The sequence below is a fragment of the Panthera onca genome, chromosome A2 (assembly GCF_046562875.1).
Source record: "Panthera onca isolate mPanOnc1 chromosome A2, mPanOnc1 haplotype 2, whole genome shotgun sequence".
NCBI classification, from domain to species: Eukaryota; Metazoa; Chordata; class Mammalia; order Carnivora; family Felidae; genus Panthera; species Panthera onca.
The window spans coordinates 35,264,286-35,286,165 of record NC_138340.1 but is presented as its reverse complement, the minus strand read 5'-3'; the positions used below and the strand labels follow the sequence as shown (position 1 = coordinate 35,286,165).

The 21,880-nt window shown below is 39.5% G+C and overlaps 1 protein-coding gene across 3 annotated transcripts in view; it reads right to left on the bottom strand.

Moving 5' to 3' along the window:
- TAFA1 (TAFA chemokine like family member 1) overlaps positions 1-21,880 on the bottom strand; it is a 511,367-nt gene that overhangs the window by 485,589 nt on the left and 3,898 nt on the right. The gene's annotated exons all lie outside the window — the stretch shown is intronic.

The window sequence follows — 21,880 nt, the reverse complement described above, 5'->3', positions numbered from 1 at the left end:
TATATGGCTTAAGACTCCATTAAGTTGTGTTCTGTTTAAAAAAAAAAAGTATGAACTTGTTTTGTCTTTATAACTTGTTTTACTGATGTGACATTACTGTTTGCCATTATTAATAATGCTATTCACTTTATTTCCAGTTATAGTCACTCTCTTGACATCTTAAATATGTTCTCTTATTTCTTCATTTTATAACACATCAAGTTAACGTCCTGAAGAAAAGTTAGAGGAAATCAGAAGGACATTCAGATCATGTTGGATGAAAACCCAAAATCAAAGTTCCGCTGAGGTTCTAAGCACTGAAATTTCAAATAAACTGGCTTCTTGGGCCAAATACAACTGTCTTCAGATGTATTTTCTCATCGGTTCCCTTATTTATCATCCATACAAACATCTGACTCATGGGGCACGGGCAAGGGAAGAACACCAATATGAGTTCAGACACATTCCTCCATGAGAGGCAGGGAGTCCTGTCTATCTTGTTTATCACCATATTCTCAGGTCCCGACACACTTTAGGGGCTCAAAAATACTCGCACCACAAATGACAACACTTAATGTCACTTATGGCTAAGGTCAGCAATATATAATGGCATATGTCACTATTATATATTATTATTAAATTGTAATAACTGAAGTGTTATCACTGCAATGTACAACACAGCACCCACTCGCTACATTGGGCGACTAAGCTTGAAATGTAAGGAAACAAATTTTTCGTTTGTTTATTTCGTTTAGTTCAAATTTTAAAACTAATATTTGATTTCTCACCGGAAAACTTTGAAATATGCTTGGAAGAACTCAAGTATGTGAATCAACTTTTTTCAACTTTAAATTTTACAAACTCTAAATAGAGATCAATAATGTCCAACGAAAATTTGGTGTCTGAATTGAGATGTGCTGTAAGTATAAAACACGTACCAGATTTAAGAAATTTAGTACAGAAAAAAAAATGTAAAAGATCTCATTAACAGTTCGTTATATTGATTACATACTGGCATGATCATGGAGGTGGGCTGAATGATGTCCCCTCCTCAAAAGATAGGTCCTTGTCCTCATCCCCAGAATTTGTGAATATTACTTTATCTGCAAAACAAATGCGATTAAGAATCTTGAGAGGAAAAAAAAGGAGTGGGGGGATCTCCAAATGAGGCACGCACTCTGGATTATCCTGGTGGGCCCTAATTCCAATGACAGGTGCCCTTTTAAGACTGGAGCCAAGAGAGATTTGGCAGGCAGAAGACTAAGTAACAGTAAAGAAACAAAGACTGGAGTGGTGTGGTCACAAGTCAAGGAACACCAACAGCCAGGAGAAGCTGAAAGAGGCAAAAAATTCTCCAGAGAAACCACAGAGCGTGGCCCTGCATGTACCTGGGTTGTGAACATCTGGTCTCCAGAACCGTGAGATGGTAAATTTCTATTGTGTTAAGTAACCCAGTTTGTGGTAATTGTTACAGCAGTTACAAGAAACCAATAAAATAATATTTTGGATATGCTGGGTAAAAATGTTATTAAAATCCATTTCACCTGTTTTTTTTTTAATGTTTTAAAATGCGGCTACTGGAACATGTTAAATTATATATGTGCCTCTCATTATATTGCTATGACATCCCATTTCTCTAAAACAAACTATCAGAGGTTGACTATCTCTTCAAATATTTTTCCTGAAATTTCCATCTCTTAGGTCACATATGGAAGAAGAAGCTTCAAGATCTTGTTTAATGCACAAAATGATGCAATGTTGGCATACGACTACCATTCCTGGAATGTGGTAGTGCTCCATCCATGTTCAGAAATTAACTTTTAATATTTAATTGATAGATTGCTCTATTCATTCAAAAACATTAAGCTTGTAAGTCTAATGAATATATCCGATGAGAGACCTGGAATGTTTAAAGTTTCCAGTAACATGACATAAAGGCTGAAATCTAATAAGATGGAAAGTCACAGGGACAAATTTAAAGGCCACACTTGAGTTCACGTAGCCAGCTGTGAAAACAGAGACTTGAGAAGATGTGTCTTCACTGCAGCATGTGTGAAAGGGACCTGGGGCAGGGTTACTGATGATAAACTCAAATCTAAGTTGGCAGGGTGGTAGAGATGCTAAAAGAACTATTGTGACCTTGGGCTATTTAAATAAAAATTGGGGTTCTACAACTGATAGTCCTGTTCCAGTCCACAACTGAACCATTTCATGTGACAATCAACTAGCCTGGAAAAGGGATGTCCAAAGGGAAACGTATTAAGATATCTTTGCATCTGAAAGGCTCTTCTATGGAAGACACAATGAGCTTGCTCTGCTCCCACCAACAGGTTTAAAACAATCTGGATATTCTTCCCCAGTCCCTATTTCCTCAGGATTCTACCAAGTATCAGGGGGTAGAAATCTAGCTAGTATTTTTTAGCTTCTCCGGTATTGAAACGCACTACCACAAAAGGTAGCAAACTTTCCATGTCTCAGAGGAAATATAAGAAAGTGCCTTCTATGGGGTCTGAGAATTTTTTTTTAAATTTTTTTAATGTTTATTCATTTCTGCACGACAAAGAGAGAAAGAGCACAAGCAGGGGTGCAGCAGAGAGAGAGGGGGACACAGAATCTGAAGCAGGCTCCAGGCTCCGAGCTGTCAGCACAGAGCTCAACGTGGGGCTCGAACTCACAAACCGCAAGATCATGACCTGAGCCGAAGTCGGGCACTTAACTGACTGAGCCACCCAGGCACCGCCTGAGAATGTTATTAATTTGCCTTATGAATGACATCACAAGATAACTGTGTACCCCTTTCCAGAGTCAAGGTACATACACGTGAGAGGATAAAACAGTGGTTAGGAGCACAAGCTATAGATTCAGACTGGCTGGATTTGAATCCCAGCTCTGTCATTTACTAGCTGTGTGACACTGGGAAATTTCCATAATCTCTCTGAACTTTTTCCTGACTTGAAAAAAAAAAAAACGGTAATGAAAGTTCTTACTTTCTCAGGATATTGTCACAGGGTCTTCCCATGGGCTATTGGCTTCAGGCCAACCCCCATGCTCACTGCCATGGCCCACAGAGTCATGCCAGGGGTACAGACTATTGAAACTAGAAAACAATTTCATTTTTGGTGGAGACCTGAAGGCTGTGGGGGAAAGATATGAATATTTATTGTGTAACATTTGATGGGGAGAAGAGGAAATGGTCTCTATCTCATGAAGTCCTAAAATTTCTTTTATTCATTCATTCATTCAGTCAGTCAGTCAGTCAACAAATATTTCTTTTCTTTTTTTACTCATTTACTTTGAGATAGAGAGAAAGGGAGAGAATGCCAGCAGGGGAGGGGCAGAGAGAGAGGGGGAGAAAGAGAATCCCAAGACACTCAGCGCTGTCAGCACAGAGCCTGATGTGGGGCTTGAACTCAGAACCATGAGATCATAACCTGAGCTGAAATCAAGAGTCAGACGCTTAATTGACTGGGCCACCCAGGCACCCCAGTCAACAAATAATTCCTAAGAGCCTTCTGGTGCCCTGTGATACATCAGAGAACAGACCTGATGAAAATCTCTGCCCTTATGGAACCTACATCCTGATGGGGAAAGACAAACATTACATTTAATCAGGAAGTGAATGATACAGTATGCTGAAAGGCAACAAATGCTTTTGCAGAAAGTAGCATGGAGTTAGGGGATCCAAAGATCTCAGAGGAGGGTGAAATGAATATAAATAAAGTAGTCAAGAGAGCGGTCCCAGAGGAGGTGATATTTGAGCAGACACTTGAAAGGGGGCAAGGATGTGTATCTTGCAGATATCTGGGGAGGCATACTATAGGCAGATAAGAGCCAATGAACACGGAAGTGTGCATCTTTGAAGGGACAGCAAAGAGGCAATATGCGTTCAGGAAAGGGAACAAAGGCACAGTAGATGTCACCAAGGTAATGGGGGAAGACGAGGGCACATTGCGTAGGGCCATGGACTCTAACCCTCAGAGAAATATGACACCAGTGAGAGTCTTGGAGAGATGAGTCAAAGATCTGACTGACTTTTCAGTCTTTCCACCCATTCTTGCTTTCTCTGTGGAGAGTATACTGTAGGCAGCACAGGTGAAAGCAAGAGACCCACAGCCACAACACTCGGGCTGGTATTAAGGGTTAACTTGCTACAAGCTAACACACTCCTTACTTGCTGACCTAAGGCCCTTGATCTGTAACAGAACTAATTTACTTTCTTTGAGATTTGCAGACCACTGGCCTTGAGGAGTGAAGGACCAGAAATTCCCAGGCCCCAGAGGCCAGCAAATCTGTTTGACACGGCCTTGGCTTTCTGATTAGCCCAGCAATTTTTGCTAGCAAAGTGTTTTTCTTTCTTTTAGGTCAAAGAAATGATTTTACTGACCTCCCTTAGTATATCTATAGACCTTGCTCTCCTCTGTAGATAGAACAGAGTCCTCCTGTATATCAAGAAACAAGAACCACACCCCCTAGCACAATTCCCGAGCACTGAGATAATGCCCAACGAGTCTGCACATGATTGAGAAATGCTGAAGGTCACCACACTCTCTTTACTGATTAACTACCCTAAATCCCTTTAAAAGCCCCTGAGCCAGGCAGAAACCTTGGAGTTGGTCTTTGGACAAGAGTCGCCTTCTCTTTAAGTGGCTGGCCTCCTAAATAAAGCTCCCAATCCTTTTCAATCAAAACTCATCTTTTGACTAATGATCTTTCTGGTGACGGTAGCCAAAACTGGATTGGGTAACACCACCATACGTTTCTGTAACAATTCGCCTCAGAGAAATAATGGTTTGGACCCAGGATAGCATCAATGGAGGTGGTAAGATGTGATTGGATTCTAGATACATTCTGAAATGAGCAGAGATCGTTTTGCTGAGATTGAATGTGAGATATGGAGAAAGGGAGTTGAGAGAGATTCCAAGATTTTGATGTGAAGAACAGACAGGATAGAATTGCTATGAGCTGAGATCAAGAAAACTATGAATGCAAGAGGTTTGGGCACAGCAGCAGATCTGTTTTATGATTGAAAGAATTTTAGTCAGGCCAGAGAACAAGTCCCAAGTTCAGCATGCCCCAAGTCAATATGGTGGTAAGATCCAACCAGTGAATCAACAACCACTTGGCAGGGGGTATTTTGAGGCAAATAAAGTGACTGATGACAGCTTGGTTTGGATGATTGCTAAAGTAATTTCCAACTCTTAAGTTACTTAGGTATGATATTAAAATATTTTAACACTACATGAAGGAGTGTGTGTGTGTGTGTGTGTGTGTGTGTGTGTGTAGCAAGGAGATAATGTAGAAAGTCCTTTCAAATCTTGACAAAATAATTGCCTAAGCTTTATCTCACTTCTAAGAGGTGGGAGGTCAGCCATGAAAGCCAAGTTTCACAAACCTAACCCAGATGGGTGAGTACCGTCCTCCTGAACCATCCATGGGAAAGCAACACTTGCTAATGACATCGGGACAGATAAAGTGATGATGGACCAAGCTAGTCTTCCTATTTTTTTCTTTTCTTCCCTCATATTCACAATAGAGAATTACAGCTTTTTCTTCCCATCAACACAGACTTTTTCTTTGGCTAATCAGGAGAAATCTTGTTCCTTAAAAAAACAGCTCTCAGGAAACCTAATTCACCCTAAAACAACGTTTCTTCAGCTGAGGTCACTATGGATTATGAGAATGCTTTATTAAAGGAAGGGGGAGAGGAATAACACTACTGTACTTCTAGGGTTTGAAAATAAGTCATTTAGCACCTAAAACTGCAATGTTCTCTGCTATCACTGTTTCCTAGCTTCATTAATTTTTCCTTTTCAAAGTCAGCATCCACCCTTACAAGCCTTTGTCTTTTGCTGTTATAAAAGCATTTATATGCATTAATCCATGACAAATGGATGCACTTGATCCATAACTGATTTCTCTGCCCGACAACTAGAAACAGATAGGGTGCTGAAAACGAAAATAAGAAGAATTAAAAATACCCAGGAAAATATAAAAATATCACTCACTTGCTCAATATGCCCTAGAAAAGTTTCATCTGAAAAAAACAGCATCCCAGATAGTGTAGTAGTGAACGCTTTGACCTTTTATTCATGGGTGACCATTCTTAAAACTGAACATCAGCTCACAGATTAGATTCCTACAAATGAGAGCGTGGAGGGAGGGAAGGGGAGAGAAGGAGCAAGCAAGAGCCTTAGGTGTTTGCTTGGGGAAAGAGACTGAGCTGAAGAATAGGTCAGGAACTCTCATTGTCTCAAAGGTTTATTTCACATTCACTCAGCTGTGGGGCTGGCTGGTAACACCCACTTACTCAACAGTCAGCTATGTGTAAACAAACAAAACAAAACTAGATGCTCGGTGGTGTCACATTGTATTTTGATTTGACTTTTTGTTTTTTTGACTCCCTCACTGAATTATCCTCTGCTTATAGACTGCAGGACTGAAGTTTCTGGAGCCTTCTCCAAATAGTGAAATAAGATAAGATGTGTAAGGTTGGATATGTGGGAGTGGAAGAGTACCACAACAAAGAAAATATCATCTCCTAACCACTAAGGCATCTTATGGTTGGCATGCATGCTCTACATACACCCAACATTGCCCACTCTTGACTTTCTGGGCACGTGGTAGGGATGCACCTTGGAGCCCCTAACCATCAGGATGAGTCACAGTACCAGGACTGGCCAATGACTTGTGGGCCGAAGTGACCTGCACCACTTTCAGGCTGGACTCTTGATTTGTAGATCTTAACCTCCAAAACTCTTGTCTCTTTTTTTTCCGCCATGATAACAGTACTATTTCAAATAGATGCTTCTCTTAATTGGGGATTGAAGATAACATGGAGCACAGCTTCTAGCCAACCTCAGGGAACAGCAGCACGAGTGAGACATAAACTTTGCTAAAATACAAAATTGCTGCGTGCGATTGAGATTTGGAGCTGACTGGTTACCACAGTATCACCTGGCCTATTGTGAGGTACATCGATTTCCTCCAGATACTGTCCATCACAATGAAAACAATAGTGGCAGAAGCAAAGAATTTCAAGTAGTATAGTCATTAGGAGGGTGGGATCTGGAATCAGATTACCTCAGTTCAAATCCTGGCTTCACACTTATTACCAGTGCCCTTCGGGCAAGTCATTTAAACTCTCTCAACTTTATTTCCCTCATTGGTGGAAAAAGACAACAAGAATAGTTATCTCACAGTGATAAGTGTAAGATTAATGAAATAAAATAGAATTCTTGGCACAGTGTCAGGCACGTAGTAACTACTAAATAAAAATCTATTTAATGTATCTATACATCAGACACAATGAAGAAGTTAATTTTTTAAGGCCAAATTATTATTATTTTTTCTTCCAAAGTAAGTTTCCACTGGGTCTCTTGCTGCCTTCAAAGTATTTGCATGCATTAATCCATGACAAAGGAGTCCCATTTCCCTGATAGCACAATCTTCCCCGGATTATGCATCTGCCTTCACAATGCTGTTATCTTTGCCTCGAATTCTTTGCTACCCAAACCCCATCCCTAACTGTTGGTACACTTCTTCTTATTTCTTCAAGTCTCATCCGAAGCCCCTTTTTTTCATGGAAGCCTTGACCCAGATCTTAGACTCTTCTCACCACCAAACAATTCCTCCAAGGAAGGAAGGGGAGGTGGAAAGATGGTCTTGGAGCCCCTCAGGGGACATAGTAAAAAGAGATGTCTGCCTTGGCCAGAACGCCAGTATTCTTACCTAACAATGGATTTAAGATAACAAATACTATGTGAAGCTTCCCTTCCAAATGTTCTATTATAATGACAACTCTCTTTAATTAGCATTTTTATGCTGCTTTATGTTGCCGAATAATACCATGCCCAGAAGAAAGAACTTTCCACAAGATCTTACTCACACAAACAAGTACATCAATAGAGCCTTCTGCTTACAATAATAATAAACTACCCTTACTTGTTTTCAACAATTTAATTAAATACAATTAACTCTAGTTTGTTTTGGCAACCTATTAATGTCACAATTGAATATAAATAGACTCCTGAAAAGATTAAAATTAATAAATCCTTTACACTGCTGTAAAATTACTTCAGTGCTCTGCTTGCTAGAAATACTTAACAGCAGTTTTGAAGTATGTTAATGAGGACAGTAAAAAGGAGATAATAAAGTTTTATCAAATAACTGAGCAAGGCTTTTGTAAGGCTTTGACCTCTTCAGTTGAGAGCTCTCGCCTGGTGGGTATAGTTCTTAAGAGACTCTGAAACACTAAGTGCAAATTTATCATCCTCTTATATTATCTTTAATCCATGTCTCTAACCTTATAGGCTACCCACTCATGCTAACTCGGGTTCCCTAGTGTCTTAAAACATAAAACACTAACCATGGCACTTCTTTTTTTTTTTTTTGGTTTGTTTTTGCTAATTCTCAAAATAAGAGATACAATGATGCTCAGGCAATCCTTAACACACAAAGATATAATTTTGTATTCAGGATAGAAAATATGAGGTACATGTATGAGTACACATAAATGTAATGAAACCTATGACCATTTAGGTACTAATGTGTTTATCAGTATATGCTTGGGTTTCTTCCTTTGGTTGATGGGGTCTATGAAAAAGAAGGGATGGGTTATTGTAAGAAGTCAAATAGTGGAAAGAAAAAACACTGGAGGAAACACAGATAAATAGTATCAGATTTCAGTTGATTAGTGGCTCTTTTAATAGAGTTATAATAAGGATATAATGCATTCTGAGAATCACAAAGCACCAATGCTGACTTCTAGACTATTTGCCACTAATGAGTTATTGGCCAGATGTTTAAGTTAATTAACCAAAGTTCACTATTATTTGGCATCACACAGACTCTACCAAAACTTATGGATTAAAGCACCTTCATCAGTAACTACATAGAGAAATGCCTTTGGAAGGAAGGATGCTATTAAGTACTGACCTGTTCATACTGACTTAGCACCCATGCCTACCCATTACATAGAGATTGTCTATAAAATCGCTATCTTTAAACTGTGCTAAGTATATAGATTTTATTAACAAAAGACTCAGGTGTGATCATAAAATGAAAGTAAATTCAAGTTGCAAAATTTCTATGGGCATCCTTTTTTGTACAAGGTACGTGTTAGTATCAAGCTCTTCTCGGCCATCTTTGCATTGACATTCATATACGTACATGACAATATAATGAGATACCATATGCTGGATACCTACCGTATGGCACGTATAGAATAGACATCACTCTATTCTTCATGCAAACCTGCAAAGTGGGGATTTTGTAAACAGGGATCCCCATTTTATGGATGAGGCAAGGAGAGCTACACTCATTTGCCCATATTTAGAGCTAATAGTATAATAATGATAGAGGTGGAATGCAAAACCTTGGTTCACCTTGTACACCAAACTGCTCCTCTCTCTATAGGTTCCTTGTGCCAAGAGTAACTGGTAACAAAGAGGGGAGGTGGGGTAAAACACCTACAGGCATGTCAACTTTCTACCCAATTTTCAAAGATGTATGGAGATGCTATACTTGCCTTAAGGGGGACTTACCCTGTTGTGGGAACCTTTCCAAGTGCTATATATTACCTTGACTATTTAAATTATTTCAATCATTATTTATAAATGAATAACATGGCCCACCTTGAGAGGTGAGTTAAATTACATATAAAGACAGCCTAGACCATTAATGGACAATATGTTTCATCTTAAAATTAAACAGATAAATCCATATAAGGCACTTTGCACAGAATGTGACATAATATATGCTAAGTGATGATAGTTTTGGGGCGGTTGTGTTTTTTTCTAATGTTTATTTATTTATTTTTCTGAGAGATCATCAGTGCATGTGCAGGAGCGCACGAGAGACAGCGCGTGTGTGCCTGGGGGGGTTGGGGGGGGGGGTAGAGGAAGAGGAAGACAGAGAATCCCCCAGGCTGCACGCTGTCAGCATGGAGCCCAATGGAGCCACCTGAGCCAAAATCAGGAGTCAGACACTTAACTGACTGAGCCACCTGGGCACCCAGGTTGTGGTTGTTTTTGAAATCATCAGTATCTCCTTTAACAACTCAGTGATTGAAGCATTGTACCTGGAAGGATTCAGAGGTTGAATCTGGGTTGGTTAGCAATCCCTTCAATGGTATAACCATAGGAGAGTGGGCTTTGTATCGGGAATCTGCCATCACTAGCCACAGGGATATTTTTGGAACAAAGATTTATTTTGATGATGAGAGGAATTTAAAAGGGAGGCTTCAGGGGCGCCTGGGTGGCTCAGTCGGTTAAGCGTCCCACTTCGGCTCAGGTCATGATGTCGCGGCCCATGAGTTCTAGCCCCGCGTCAGGCTCTGTGCTGACAGCTCAGAGCCTGGAGCCTGCTTCGGATTCTGTGTCTCCCTCTCTCTGACCCTCCCCAGTTCATTCTCTGTCTTTCCCTGTCTCAAAAATAAATAAATGTTAAAAAAAATTTTGAAAAAAAAAATAAAAGGGAGGCTTCAGATTCGATTATATAAGCAATTTCTACCTAGCATGTTACTGGGCTATGCATCTAACAAGTTTAATGTGAAAGACAGCAAATTTCATACTTTAGCAAAAAGACACTACTACAAATGATCAAACCACTTACCAGAAAGGTCAGCCCACTTTACAATATTCTAGATAATTTATAAAGTCTCAATATGATGAATACCAAAAAAAAAATCTTATCAAAAAGTTAAACTGCCATTAGGGAGAATTCTTTTCCAGTGTGAATGATTTACAACTTCATTTGAAGTGAAACAGAAAATCTACACTAAGACAGAGTCTAATAAATGTAGATTTATCCTATGTTGTTGCTTTGCTACATGGAGCGCAAAAAGGGTCTCCAAAATCTAAAAACAAAAACAAAACAAAACAAAATACTAGGAGACTGTAAAAAATATTTGAAAATGAGGTGCTGTTAACCCAGTAAGAGAGCACGGTTTCAGCCAGGGGTATTGCACAGCAAAATTGAGACTAAAGCATTACTCAGCCACAAGACTCAAAATTATTAAGTGACCTAGCTACCCTAATGCTCTTAACACAGAAATTTGTTTTGTAATTTAAATTAACCAGGACTAACTTCCTGATATTCCTAAGGGCTATAGCAGTACTTGGCTGTGATGGAAAGACTACCTGAGTGCGAGTCAGTGGCAAACCTAAGTTTTCCTCTCAGCTTTATAACTATAATGCACAATTCTGCAGTGTTTTGTACAACGGAGGTAACAGCACCAACCACATAGGGTTGGGGCAGAGTTCAAATGTCATATTCTAAGAATCAGCCCGTATCAGGACCTCCCCACAGCAAACACTCAGTAAACTGAGCTGTTATTCAGAGGCTGGAAACATTCTCAATTTGCCCTCCCAAGCTACATGGCTTTGAATAAATCAGTTAACTCAGTTTATATTTTTCATTGGCTCAATGCAAAGATGATCTACCTCCCAAGTTTATTGTGAGGATTCAATGAGACATCAAATTCCTAGCATCATTCATCCATTCATCCACTCATTCGGCAGTTATTTATTTGGCTCTCGCCACATAGCAGACACCGTGTCAGGCATTGCCAGACCAGGGCGGGGGGCGGGGGGCTCCCTACCCTCACAGAACTGACAATCTAGTGGGGAAAGTACAGTTAAACCAGTGACAATAAAGCGGCATCACTACCATTACTGTGGAAGCATAGTGCTCTGTACCTAGTAAGCAGTCAGCAAACATTTGTTGATAAATGAATATTACATCGGTTGTCTGTTAAAAATAAAAAATTATTTATCCTCAGATTTTGATTTAGAGATATGCAGTTTTCTCTAATATAACAACCAGACTTTTCAAGTCAACCGTAGTAACATATTTTGCCTTCCTTACACAAAGGTAACAACAATTCAAAGGTGCGAAAGGCCTCACGATGGGGACTCAGAGAATCTGTCCAGAGTGCAGTGCCTGGGTTTTTCGTAGTTAACTGATTTGCTTTCCATAGAGACCTTAATTGTAGATACTGGGACTCTTTCCTTCCATCTTACCTAGCTCTCCAACTGCGGTCATCAGTGTACATTGAAAAGGCAGCCCTCAGAATATAAAATGGTGACAAAGAAAAAGTAAATCTTGCTTTCCCTTTAATTGGAATAATACAAAGTTTCTCCAACCAGTTTAGGGCCAATATCCATCCAAGTCCCTAGCCCACCACATCCCCACTACCTGCTTCAGGTTTACTTGTTCTGTTCCTTCTAGTTGAACAGGCTACCCTCGATCCTCTCTTGTTAGCTGACTTCCTTTCCAACATTCAAAGCCCAACACAAAATCCCCCCTTCATGAGAGCTTCCCAAATCCAGTCTGCTCAGAATTGGCTTCATGCTTTTTGATCATACAGCATGCTATTTGATTAGAGCTCATATCATAAACCACTCAGCATCTTAGACCTAGAGATCCAGAAGAATGGAGAAAGGAATGAAAAACTTCCAGAGGAAATGAAAAGAGAGTTTTGTTTAACTCTCACTATTCGAGAGAATTGTCTAATGCCGCACTATCTTAAACAGCAGCTACGAGACATATGCAGCTCTTTAGATTTTGATTTAATTTCCATTTGGCTCATCGTTCTTATTTTTTAATGAAATGTTTCATGGCGTGTACTTTTTTTGGATAGGAAACAGATTCTTGAGATGGTCAGTCAATTAACCCACAACAGAGATCGACAAAGACTCCCAACTTGCGCACCACTGACCATCAATGGATAGGCGGTGTTTGGCGAAGAGATTGAGAAAGATTCTGAAATCACATCCTGGCTCTGTGGGAATAATCACTGTGATTGATGACCTGGGCCTGTGATAGATGGAGGGCTGGAGATTGGCAGCTTGTATGCCATAAATCTGCTCTTACTTCTAAACAATCCTGGGAGTAGCTGTCAAAAATGTTGCCCTACAAATATTCACCCAGTGACCTAGTTTCTCAAGCACATGTCTGATACATGGCATCTTGCATTTTCATCAGATGAAAACACATAAAAAGCTACAAAAACAATTCACCTAATAAGACCTCATCTGAGAAGCTTCCATAGCACCTTCTCTTGTCTTATAACTTAACATTTTATTTCAGAAAAAAAAAAAACAGTTTTATTTTTATTTTTTGCCATGCCACATATTTCTTAATTCAGAGTTATACATAGGGCTTCTCTAGTTACAACTTCTTCATTAAATATTCGTGTTCAGACTTTCCTGCCCACAGTACATCAAAAACATGAAATATCCAATTTCAACCTGTTTCCATTTCCCAGTGGGAAAATACTCAGTTAATAAATATTTGGAAAGATACACTTAGGAATCACTAATTATTTTTATAAAATAAGATGAGCCTATTAACATGCTCATTTGTTATAACATGATGTCCTGTGGTTATAAAAACAAACCGAAAATGTTACTTATCTTGAGAACTATTGTTATAGAAGTTAACAGGCAGTATTAAACAATGTCACTATATAAGTGTCACCATAGAAATAGTTTGAGAGTGATTACATTTACGTGTTTTCAAATATGGATATACGTTATTCATTTCTGAACCACAATTCAAGAATGTCTTAAAGTCTACTCTTTGGTAAGTCTAAAATCCAAAACATGCAAATATGCATCATTACAGACTATACGGTTAATGAAACAGGCCACAGCAAATTTAATTGATAATGATGAAACTAAACCAACGCTAATTTATAATTAAAAAGCAAAGACCACAGCAATTGAAAATCACTAACAACTCAAACAACACTCAAGTTACACTGGTAACAAATTATCCCTCCCCAAATTGCATGAATTCTAATTATTTGCATGCAGACACTTTGCAATGTTTCCAAGAGCTGGCAGCCAGTTTTCTTAATAGAATACTGAATTAAGAAAGCTCAGTAAACCTTAGTTACATGTCATTCTAATAGAAGGATAATTCAGTTGGTATACTAATAAGTAGACTATTCATATACAAAATGAATGCACATGAGATCTTAAAAGCAGAAGAACAGCAAAACACAAAAACAAACAAACCAAAAAACCCCAAAACAATGTTGAGTTTCAAGATAAATTTATAACCTACTAGTGGACTGCAGACTGCATTTTGAAAACTTTAATAAAGTATTAAAATTCAGCATTTTATATAGGCAATAGTACTCTGCCTGATGCTAACCTCTGTTTCATTACATTTGTAGTTTATTCCTTCTGCCAAACTTTAATCCAAAGGAAAATTAATTTATTTTTAGCTAAGATTCAAAGGAGACCTCTTTTCAGGCCATTGACTTCATTATATAAATGCTCTTTGTTTATCAGACTCCCAGGGATACCAGTTAGTAGCTGTATACAAAATGCCCAGAGACTCAACGCTTTAGGCATGTTGGGGATAAGTCAGGAGAGGCCAAAACTGCAGGCATGATTTTAAAGCAAGCCAAGAGAGATGTGCATAGAAATCCCCCATTTAGCCCCACTGCCTTCACCTTTCTCTACCCTTCTTGCATAAAAGGATTTGAGAAATTCATTAGAAATCAAAAAATGTTGGAGCTGGAGATAATCTTGTCTGAGGTCAGACACTAACAGCCTACAGGTGGGATATAGCCGTGAGTCAAGTTTTGTCTGGCCCACCTGACATTTAAAAGATAAGGAAATTACACATAAGATTCTAAGTTCCCAGCGTGCCTCGATCTTTCGGATGATCTGGTCACACTGAGCCCATTTTGGGCATAGCTAAGGATGCAATGTGCCCTCTAGATGCACACGTGCTCTTGAGCTGCTACGGTTGTCACCTTTTGTAATGTCTGGCCCCTAGGCGGATCCAATCATTTTTGTTAACTGGTCTATGAAGGTATTCGCCTTGTCCATCTATGATGGACAAGAATATACTTTATGTTTGCAGGATGCACCGATGGCCTCTTTGGGACATCTATACAGAATACGAAAATCATTGTTTCCATCCACCCTCTTACTGGAGACCTGCAATCGACAACTTATGGGAGATCTCAATGCTCCAGTATCCTACCCCTACTCTGAGGCTCCTTTCTCATTACCATTCCATATAAAAAAGGCTTAATGTGGTGTTTTCCTGCCAGTATACGCATTCTTAAAGGATGTAAAGTTCTTGCCTAGTTGATAAAAAAATACTTATTGAATATTTACACAACATTTATTCAGTGAGAAGTATGATCTGCCAGCCTGCTGACCCTAATCTAAGATATATTATCAATTTCAAGAGCACTGAAGGGCTTTTTCCTCCTACTGTGTGGTAGCTCATCTAAACCTGGGGGCTGACATACTGTAGTCACTTCAGAGCCTATGACTCAATCCATCCATTCTTCATCTACATTTGGGAGAAACACACACACACACACACACACACACACACACACACACTCCTTTGGGTGTATACAGACTCAGCTTGCATTTATTCTTGGGTAAAATAGAAGCATGCCTAAAAGAGTAGGTCTAGTCAGGACACAGTAAAGGTAAATACAGGTGATGGCAACAGCAGAACAATGACCTTGGCTGAGGATGGGCTCTTCCTCCCTTCTGGACTCTGGGTGAGATTTGGTTTGACTCCTTCCCTGCATGGAGGAAGAATCTGCTTAATGAATAGCCACATCACTCAGCATATCCATCCATCTTCTGAGAGAAAATTGCTGTGATTATATCATTTGTCTTTTCTTTCTCTGAACCTTTATTATATAAAGATGGGGGAAGGAGAAAGAAATAGTGCGCCAACATGGTCCCCTAAGTGCTTTGAAGACATTATCTTTAGAAAAATCCAATTAGTTTACACAAATTGTTAACAAAATAATTCATTTTCTTTCTAACCCAAAGAAAGGAAAAATTGCTGTCTGTTGTTATTTTCTCCCTGCTACAAAGATGAAGTGAATTTTTCTCTTGCTATCAAACAATTTGAGAGCAGAAGGCCTTTCCTTATTTGCTAAGTGAAGTTTCTCTTCAGTCCCTGAAGACCACACTTACAATATTTTCTAAATCTATAGGAAAAAAACCCATGCTGTGACTGAAAACCTTAGGGATTTAATTTTGTACTACACCCATAAGCATATTCTTTGGATTATTGTGATTAATGGAAGTGCTGTCAAATATTAAATAGAGTAAAAATCTACACAAAGATATTGTAAATACACACACACACACACGCATATGCTATACTGACAGTTTAATATTTACGTCACTCTCCATTTGAGTTATCTCTGAATTGCAAACATGCACACATATACATATACATCCATCCATACATACACACTCACACACAAGTAGTAACAAATGAGGGAGAGGTTCAGATTTTACCAGAACATTCATTCCTTCTTCACTTAATAACGTAACAACTATTTTCTGAGCACCTATTATATGTGAAATTCCTTACTAAAAGTGAGAGATAAGAAGATGAATAGCACAGGTTTCTAGAATTATTTCGGGTCACGGTTCTCAATGCATGTGATAAGGATAGATACTTGAGACATTGCCCGAGTAAAATAAAAGTGTTTGGAAATTTTTAGTTCAACACAATCAAGTTTCCTATCTGCAAATCTTTCCAGAACTTGTATACACATCACATGCACTGCAAATCTCCGAGAGGAGAACATACCAGACAGTCAGTACTGCCCCAACACTTAACAGCTTTTTTCCAAGGAGCATCGTGAGGGTACAGCATTTTGTGAACTGGAAAATGCTGGCCTAGACATTTTATTGGATTAAGGCTCTAAAAAGGAAAAGGGCCTCATGACAATTTTGTTTTTCTTTCTCCTTAAACTAGGATCAGTGTGGTACATTTCTTTTTTTTTAATTAAAAAACATGTTTATTTATTTTTGAGAGAGAGAGACAGAGCAGGGGAGGGGCAGAGAGAGAGGGAGATACAGAATCTGAAGCAGGCTCCTGGCTCTGAGCCGTCGGCACAGAGCCCCACGCAGGGCTCGAACCCATGACCCATGAGATCGTGACCTGAGCTGAGATAGGATGCTCAACCAACTGAGCCACCTACGCGCCCCAATACATTTCTAATTTTACCATAAAACTCTCTACAGCTAATATTTTAAGTTTCTTTTAAAAAAGTAATGTATACCCACATTAAAAACAAATCCATAAAACACGTAAGTATAGGAAATAAAAAGTCTAAGTCATCCTAGCCTAACACCAGGTTTAACTAACACTATATAGGGAATGTTTATATACTTTCTGACACTATTTTATGCCTGCGCTAATATTTTTTCCAAAATTGTTTTGAAACTGTATATTTCGTTCCTTGTTTTTTTCACTCAGCAGTACATCATGGGCATTTTTCCTTAACAGTGCATATAAATCCATCTCACCGTTTGCAGTGGCTACATTGAATCCCACTGTTCAGGTGTACAATGACTTACTTTACCAATCTCCTTTTGACGGAGATAAAACTCTCCTCCAACTACTTGCCGTTAAAATAACAAAATCCTAACATTCACTTTTCTAAACCTGTCCAATCGTTTTCTTAGGATAAGCATACCAAAATGGAATTACGTAGGATCCGCACATTTTACACTTTGGGACACACTGCCGAATTGTTTTCAAAAAAATGGTATACCAAGGTATACAATCAAACTTTGAGATTTTCACACAGCTTAAAACTGGGACAGTTTTTCAAAAAGTTCAAGTTGTCATCTCAAATGATCTTTAAGAAATTGACAACTGAACTCTAATGGTGCTTGGGGCCACTCCTAAATACTTGTTTTCAGTGTGGTATATTTATTTTCCTTAACTATGAATTGAGGCCATAGGCTCGAGCTCACATAAATAACCATATTCATATAGCACTGTAATAATTCTCCTATAAATTCATGAGATTGACAGGAAATATTTATTTGCATCTCTAGTTGGTTTGGATAATTTGAAGTCTTATCAAATGTCCACAGCTGACTCTGAGGCAAGGTCAATATCATCAATCAGATGATCAATGGATTATCACTAGCACGAGCTTACACCAAATAACAACCTGTCTGCTCTAATCCTCAAGTCAATTCGCTACACTTAGCAATCCAGTAGTGGTACAAATTCTTAAAAAGCCAACACACAACCACTGTTGTTCTGACAATTTCTTTTATATTATAATTGTAAAACAATGCTTTATTGTAATGTGCCAGGGTATTCTAATGCATATTCCTTAAGCAACTTTCAGTAAAGTAATATTGAATAGTAAGGTAAAAACAAGTATAAGATATACGAGAAAGCTTTTTAATATTTTAACCAAAAACACCACACTTTTAAATGGATGGTGATATTCCCTATGTAATCATTAAGTCATAAACGAGTACCTCTAAATACACAGTTTTGCTTAATACAGTTTTAAATCAGGCCAAGTATGAGTTACATAGACAATTCTATTAAGTGTAATCTTTTCATATATCATTTCCATATACACCTGTCAATACAATAGCAGCGACTCAAGAATAAATGATTCATTAGGCACTCAAAACTTCTTGTCTCATGTAATTTATCTTTATAATTTTAAATTACTAAAGAATCCCAAGGATCTTTTCTTACTAAAGTATTTTGAAATGATCCATATTTCATTAAGTTTCAAGAACAACCCCCCACACACATACCCACACACTCAAAATTAAGTAACCATTAAACTTACTGTCATAATTCATATATCCATAAGGGAGAAAAACTAATTCTAAATTTAGATAGTTACATCTAGCGAACCATTCATCCTTTTTCACCTGTTACACAATCACTAACGATCATAAAGAGTTGAAGCTGTCTTTTTTAACCCGAAACAAGAGAACACCACTTTTGGGTTTCCGTTGTTTAGTCTTCCTTTATAAAAGTGTGTGTGTGTGTGTGTGTGTGTGCGTGTGCGTGTGTCTGCGTGTGTGTGTGTGTGTGTGTGCGTGTGTGTGTATAAGGGCACAGGTATTCTTCAAGTTATGATGGCAATTTCCGACATCGTTACCAAAATAAAAACTTGGTTTGACCAAATATTAAAATATTGACATTACAAATCTGTTAACGTACAGCTCATTTCACACATTTGTGTACTTTTAAAATTCACTTCCATTTGATTGACTATTTTAATCCTCCTTAACTAGTAAGTGAAAATAAATGGTGTGTTCCTAATACCAGAAATACGGAAAAGAGAAAGTACTTTGGGTCTACAGGGAAATCTATTAATTTTTTTTTTCTTTTTTTTCAACGTTTTTTATTTATTTTTGGGACAGAGAGAGACAGAGCATGAACAGGGGAGGGGCAGAGAGAGAGGGAGACACAGAATCGGAAACAGGCTCCAGGCTCCGAGCCATCAGCCCAGAGCCTGACGCGGGGCTCGAACTCACAGACCGCGAGATCGTGACCTGGCTGAAGTCGGACGCTTAACCGACTGCGCCACCCAGGCGCCCCTACAGGGAAATCTATTAAAACCAGCCCGTTTTCCAGTTAACCTACTCTGATTCTGTTTGTGTACTAACCCACTGTACTGAGAAGACAGATCTCAAATTCACGGGCTCGCAAAAACATTGTCCCGATTTCATGTTTTGACAGCAGAAATTGGCCCAAATCTCCAACCATTTCCCCTACAGGACCCTGGCCGGCTGGTGCCATCCAGGTGCGGCACAGTCTGACAAGGGGAACGTCGCATCAAATTCCACTCATCTGTCAGTGTAGTGGATTATTTCTTGAGAGACTGAAATTGGCTACTTAGGATGGGAAGACCATCAATCTTACTGTGTAAGGGATGGCGAAGGGGCTGCCGGTAAGAGGCTGGCAAGAGGGGGACCAGCCGCTCCTAAGCAGGTGAGGAGGCAGCTGTAAAGCCTTCCCTCTCCCCCACTCAGGGCTCTGAGGGAAAGAGTTGTCATTTTTCACATTTCCCGGATACTTGGTATGCACGCTGTGTCCGCCTGCTCCTGCTTTATGAAAGAGGCGATTTTTCAAGCTTAGGCAAATGTGGCAAAGCTCAGGGTCTGCCTGGTGTCTCATTTTTTCTCATCATGTCACTTGTTTTAACTGATTTGAGAAAATGAGATTATGTTTTTCCTTTTTGCCCATTTATCCAGCTATTTATTTATTTATTTGCTCATTTAGGGGTGGATTGTCACAGATAACCGGTCCTGATTTCTCTCTTGTTTTCATACACATTTCATTAGTGTCCCTGAAGATTTAAGGCCCACAAAGGGAAACATCACAACTCTCATCACAAAAAGCATATATTTACTCTTAAAATCAAAACAGATTGTATTAAAGGAGATTGTATTTCTGACTGAAAGAATCTAGAATATTGCTATGTCCAAGATCTATCGCTTTAATCTTCGCAGCTATTGTTGAAAACCCAAGAAAGTTGAATAAACCTATTACGTAGAACAATTGGACTTTCACTCTGATATCATTTTAATCTTTCTGCATCGAGAAAGGAGTAGATATAGTTTCTTAATTTCATCAATGAATCTGAAATGGAACTCAAATGTGTAAGCACTTCAGTTGAAATTGGTTTGGGCACTAAAATTTCTTAGGGTATTTGACACACGGATCAACCACGCATTGATGATGAGAAGCAATTTGTATCAGTCGACAGTGGAGAAAACAAACACTGAGTTTCATTTTAGTCAGAACTTAATGTTTCTCAGTTTAAGATTATAATATTTTGATAACAAGCCCCATAAGGATTTACTTACAAGTAGCATGGCCATAACACCTGACCAAAAAAACCTCATGTATTAACTGATTAACAGAGATAGTCTAAGTGAAAGCGTGCATTGCAAAGCGTACTATATTTCACAACTATACAACCTGAGTGTAACAGACACATGACATTTGGTGATATATTCTAGCCAGGTATCAAAAAGCTAAAAAAACAAACAAAAAACATTCACAAGAGTAAAACGAGATTTTTGTCCCAGGTGGATTATTAGCTGTGTGCACAGCAAAACTTGACTCATTCAGCGTTTCTGACAAGTACCTTTGCAGTCCATTAAGGGGACACGTCAGTAATCGCTGATATTTATGAAGAGCTTCACAGGTTTGCAAAGCACTTCCGCAAAGACGATTTTATTTACGCCCCCGTAATACCCCTAAATGGGAAACTGGGCTCAGAGAAGAAAAGTGACTTTCCCAAGGTCATGCCACCTGATGTTACGTCACCGAGAGGAGGACCGGCCTGAGCTCCACACCAACCAAGGACACCACCGATCGCCTCTGCGGGGAGCCACCTTTCAAAATGGGTTTGCAATTTAAAGGAGTCCAGGGATTAACATAGATTGGAAGTTTTCACAAATTATGGAAAACGTTCAGACCTCCTCAAAGAGGCTACTTACTTGGCATGGCCATTCTGTGCCCTGGGAGGCATTACCCCCTCCCTGGGAAACAGGGCAGGGAGGTGACATCAGACCGTCCTGACTTCCACTGGCAGTTATTGGCTGTGCCTTCTCGCACTAGTCACCAGATCCCTCAGAACTTCGGTCTCCTGGGCAACAGGATGGGGGGGTGGGGGGTGGGGGAGGGCAGCGCTACGTTTGGGGCGGTGGGGTGCAGAACCTACTTGCATGGGGACTAAGACAACGTGACACTGTGCCTGAAACACTCACAACAGTTACGTTTGTTAGGAAGTCCTATTGTTCAGTATTACAATGCATGAAGATTTCCCGCGTTATTTGTACGGCTGAAACAAGTCAAAGGCATTTTCGCCACAACAGACTGGCGATTAACTGACTAACCTGAAGATTCCAAAACCTACGTTTGTTCTTCCTCCACCTCGGCGCGGAAGCCTGGGGGTGTGGCGGTCCCCGCTCCGGGTTCAAGACCCACGAGGCAGAAATGCGAGCGCGAGGCAGGGGCGGCAGAGCGGTTTCTATACACGCCTGCAAGGGCACCAGCGCCCGCTCGCCTTCCCTCCCAGACCCGGGGCGTGGGGAGAGAGGGTGGCTGG